Genomic DNA, 6,000 nt, shown 5'->3' with positions numbered 1-6,000 from the left:
CTGTTCGAATCTCGAGATCGACGAATAATTTTATAATTTTTCTTTTTTTAAAATAAATTTTATCTATGTTTCTCCATTATTCATAGAGTTAATATGAATCATTCCAAATCATATATTTCAAAACAATTTTATAAATTTAAAATATTTCTATATTTTATCGGAATTTTAAGAGTCAAGTTCGCACACATGCGCAGAATCTATTAATATTCTTAGCATTATGCTTTTAGAACCAGATTTACACAATGCTTAAAACTTATTGCCGAGTCGTAATGAGAGTCTTTGACCATTCAGAAGCTCTCGAGGTACGAATCTTGGTGGCTAGATCGGCAGGGTGTGTCATTGTATTTTGCTGGTCTTCCGTTCCAATCTCGAGATCGACGAATAATTTTATAATTTTTCTTTTTTTAAAATAAATTTTATCTATATTTCTCCATTATTCATAGAGTTAATATGAATCATTCCAAATCATATATTTCAAAACAATTTTATAAATTTAAAATATTTCTATATTTTATCGGAATTTTAAGAGTCAAGTTCGCACACATGCGCAGAATCTATTAATATTTTTAACATTATGGTTTTAGAACCAGATTTCCACAATGCTTAAAACTTATTGCCGAGTCGTAATGAGAGACTTTGACCATTCAGAAGCTCTCGAGGTACGAATCTTGGTGGCTAGATCGGCAGGGTGTGTCATTGTATTTTGCTGGTCTTCCGTTCGAATCTCGAGATCGACGAATAATTTTATAATTTATTTTTTTTAAATAAATTTTATCTATTTTTCTCCATTATTCATAGAGTTACTATGAATCATTCCAAATCATATATTTCAAAACTATATTTTAAATTCAAAATATTTTTATATTTTATCGGAATTTTAAGAGTCAACTTCGCGCACATGCGCAGAATCTATTAATATTCTTAGCATTGTGCTTTTAAAACCAGATTTACACAATACTTAAAACTTATTGCCGAGTCGTAATGAGAATCTTTGATCCTACAGAAGCTCTAGAGGTACGTAGCTTGGTGGCTAGATCGGCAGGGAGTGTGATTGTATTATGTTGGTCTTCTGTTCGAATCTCGAGATCGACGAATAATTTTATAATTTTTCTTTTTTTTAATTAATTTTATCTATATTTCTCCATTATTCATAGAGTTAATATGAATCATTCCAAATCATATATTTCAAAACAATTTTATAAATTTAAAATATTTCTATATTTTATCGGAATTTTAAGAGTCAAGTTCGCGCACATGCGCAGAATCTATTAATATTCTTAGCATTGTGCTTTTAAAACCAGATTTACACAATACTTAAAACTTATTGCCGAGTCGTAATGAGAGTCTTTGACCATTCAGAAGCTCTCGAGGTACGAGTTTTGGTGGCTAGATCGGCAGGGAGTGTGATTGTATTATGTTGGTCTTCTGTTCGAATCTCGAGATCGACGAATATTTTTATAATTTTTCTTTTTTTAATTAATTTTATCTATATTTCTCCATTATTCATAGAGTTAATATGAATCATTCCAAATCATATATTTCAAAACAATTTTATAAGTTTAAAATATTTCTATATTTTATCGGAATTTTAAGAGTCAACTTCGCGCACATGCGCAGACTCTATTAATATTCTTAGCATTGTGCTTTTAAAATTAGATTTACACAATACTTAAAACTTATTGCCGAGTGTAAAGAGAATCTTTGACCCTTCAGAAGCTGTCGAGGTACGAGTCTTGGTGGCTAGATTGGCAGGGTGTATCATTGAATTTTGCTGGTCTTCTGTTCGAATCTCGACATAGACAAATAATTTTATAATTGTTCTTTTTTTAAATAAATTTTATCCATATTTCTAAATTATTCATAGAGTGACCATGAATCATTCCAAATCATATATTTCAAAACAATTTTATAAATTTAAAATATTTCTATATTTTATCGGAATTTTAAGAGTCAAGTTCGCGCACATGCGCAGAATCTATTAATATTCTTAGCATTATGCTTTTAGAACCAGATTTACACAATGCTTAAAACTTATTGCCGAGTCGTAATGAGAGTCTTTGACCATTCAGAAGCTCTCGAGGTACGAGTCTTGGTGGCTAGATAGGCAGGGTGTGTCGTTGTATTTTGCTGGTCTTCTGTTCGAATATCGAGATCGACGAATAATTTTATAATTTTTCTTTTTTTAAAATAAATTTTATCTATGTTTCTCCATTATTCATAGAGTTAATATGAATCATTCCAAATCATATATTTCAAAACAATTTTATAAATTTAAAATATTTCTATATTTTATCGGAATTTTAAGAGTCAAGTTCGCACACATGCGCAGAATCTATTAATATTCTTAGCATTATGCTTTTAGAACCAGATTTACACAATGCTTAAAACTTATTGCCGAGTCGTAATGAGAGTCTTTGACCATTCAGAAGCTCTCGAGGTACGAATCTTGGTGGCTAGATCGGCAGGGTGTGTCATTGTATTTTGCTGGTCTTCCGTTCCAATCTCGAGATCGACGAATAATTTTATAATTTTTCTTTTTTTAAAATAAATTTTATCTATATTTCTCCATTATTCATAGAGTTAATATGAATCATTCCAAATCATATATTTCAAAACAATTTTATAAATTTAAAATATTTCTATATTTTATCGGAATTTTAAAAGTCAACTTCGCGCACATGCGCAGAATCTATTAATATTCTTAGCATTGTGCTTTTAAAACCAGATTTACACAATACTTAAAACTTATTGCCGAGTCGTAATGAGAGTCTTTGACCATTCAGAAGCTCTCGAGGTACGAATCTTGGTGGCTAGATCGGCAGGGTGTGTCATTGTATTTTGCTGGTCTTCCGTTCGAATCTCGAGATCGACGAATAATTTTATAATTTTTCTTTTTTTTAAATAAATTTTATCTATATTTCTCCATTATTCATAGAGTTAATATGAATCATTCCAAATCATATATTTCAAAACAATTTTATAAATTTAAAATATTTCTATATTTTATCGGAATTGTAAGAGTCAAGTTCGCGCACATGCGCAGAATCTATTAATATTCTTAGCATTATGCTTTTAGAACCAGATTTACACAATGCTTAAAACTTATTGCCGAGTCGTAATGAGAGTCTTTGACCATTCAGAAGCTCTCGAGGTACGAGTCTTGGTGGCTAGATAGGCAGGGTGTGTCGTTGTATTTTGCTGGTCTTCTGTTCGAATCTCGAGATCGACGAATAATTTTATAATTTTTCTTTTTTTAAAATAAATTTTATCTATGTTTCTCCATTATTCATAGAGTTAATATGAATCATTCCAAATCATATATTTCAAAACAATTTTATAAATTTAAAATATTTCTATATTTTATCGGAATTTTAAGAGTCAAGTTCGCACACATGCGCAGAATCTATTAATATTCTTAGCATTATGCTTTTAGAACCAGATTTACACAATGCTTAAAACTTATTGCCGAGTCGTAATGAGAGTCTTTGACCATTCAGAAGCTCTCGAGGTACGAATCTTGGTGGCTAGATCGGCAGGGTGTGTCATTGTATTTTGCTGGTCTTCCGTTCCAATCTCGAGATCGACGAATAATTTTATAATTTTTCTTTTTTTAAAATAAATTTTATCTATATTTCTCCATTATTCATAGAGTTAATATGAATCATTCCAAATCATATATTTCAAAACAATTTTATAAATTTAAAATATTTCTATATTTTATCGGAATTTTAAGAGTCAAGTTCGCACACATGCGCAGAATCTATTAATATTTTTAACATTATGGTTTTAGAACCAGATTTCCACAATGCTTAAAACTTATTGCCGAGTCGTAATGAGAGACTTTGACCATTCAGAAGCTCTCGAGGTACGAATCTTGGTGGCTAGATCGGCAGGGTGTGTCATTGTATTTTGCTGGTCTTCCGTTCGAATCTCGAGATCGACGAATAATTTTATAATTTATTTTTTTTAAATAAATTTTATCTATATTTCTCCATTATTCATAGAGTTACTATGAATCATTCCAAATCATATATTTCAAAACTATATTTTAAATTCAAAATATTTTTATATTTTATCGGAATTTTAAGAGTCAACTTCGCGCACATGCGCAGAATCTATTAATATTCTTAGCATTGTGCTTTTAAAACCAGATTTACACAATACTTAAAACTTATTGCCGAGTCGTAATGAGAATCTTTGATCCTACAGAAGCTCTAGAGGTACGTAGCTTGGTGGCTAGATCGGCAGGGAGTGTGATTGTATTATGTTGGTCTTCTGTTCGAATCTCGAGATCGACGAATAATTTTATAATTTTTCTTTTTTTTAATTAATTTTATCTATATTTCTCCATTATTCATAGAGTTAATATGAATCATTCCAAATCATATATTTCAAAACAATTTTATAAATTTAAAATATTTCTATATTTTATCGGAATTTTAAGAGTCAAGTTCGCGCACATGCGCAGAATCTATTAATATTCTTAGCATTGTGCTTTTAAAACCAGATTTACACAATACTTAAAACTTATTGCCGAGTCGTAATGAGAGTCTTTGACCATTCAGAAGCTCTCGAGGTACGAGTTTTGGTGGCTAGATCGGCAGGGAGTGTGATTGTATTATGTTGGTCTTCTGTTCGAATCTCGAGATCGACGAATAATTTTATAATTTTTCTTTTTTTAATTAATTTTATCTATATTTCTCCATTATTCATAGAGTTAATATGAATCATTCCAAATCATATATTTCAAAACAATTTTATAAGTTTAAAATATTTCTATATTTTATCGGAATTTTAAGAGTCAACTTCGCGCACATGCGCAGACTCTATTAATATTCTTAGCATTGTGCTTTTAAAATTAGATTTACACAATACTTAAAACTTATTGCCGAGTGTAAAGAGAATCTTTGACCCTTCAGAAGCTGTCGAGGTACGAGTCTTGGTGGCTAGATTGGCAGGGTGTATCATTGAATTTTGCTGGTCTTCTGTTCGAATCTCGACATAGACAAATAATTTTATAATTGTTCTTTTTTTAAATAAATTTTATCCATATTTCTAAATTATTCATAGATTGACCATGAATCATTCCAAATCATATATTTCAAAACAATTTTATAAATTTAAAATATTTCTATATTTTATCGGAATTTTAAGAGTCAAGTTCGCGCACATGCGCAGAATCTATTAATATTCTTAGCATTATGCTTTTAGAACCAGATTTACACAATGCTTAAAACTTATTGCCGAGTCGTAATGAGAGTCTTTGACCATTCAGAAGCTCTCGAGGTACGAGTCTTGATGGCTAGATAGGCAGGGTGTGTCGTTGTATTTTGCTGGTCTTCTGTTCGAATATCGAGATCGACGAATAATTTTATAATTTTTCTTTTTTTAAAATAAATTTTATCTATGTTTCTCCATTATTCATAGAGTTAATATGAATCATTCCAAATCATATATTTCAAAACAATTTTATAAATTTAAAATATTTCTATATTTTATCGGAATTTTAAGAGTCAAGTTCGCACACATGCGCAGAATCTATTAATATTCTTAGCATTATGCTTTTAGAACCAGATTTACACAATGCTTAAAACTTATTGCCGAGTCGTAATGAGAGTCTTTGACCATTCAGAAGCTCTCGAGGTACGAATCTTGGTGGCTAGATCGGCAGGGTGTGTCATTGTATTTTGCTGGTCTTCCGTTCCAATCTCGAGATCGACGAATAATTTTATAATTTTTCTTTTTTTAAAATAAATTTTATCTATATTTCTCCATTATTCATAGAGTTAATATGAATCATTCCAAATCATATATTTCAAAACAATTTTATAAATTTAAAATATTTCTATATTTTATCGGAATTTTAAAAGTCAACTTCGCGCACATGCGCAGAATCTATTAATATTCTTAGCATTGTGCTTTTAAAACCAGATTTACACAATACTTAAAACTTATTGCCGAGTCGTAATGAGAGTCTTTGACCATTCAGAAGCTCTCGAG

This window comes from Argiope bruennichi, chromosome 2 (assembly GCF_947563725.1).
Source record: "Argiope bruennichi chromosome 2, qqArgBrue1.1, whole genome shotgun sequence".
NCBI classification, from domain to species: Eukaryota; Metazoa; Arthropoda; class Arachnida; order Araneae; family Araneidae; genus Argiope; species Argiope bruennichi.
The sequence above is the reverse complement of the archived record's forward strand: the minus strand, read 5'-3'. Positions refer to the sequence as shown.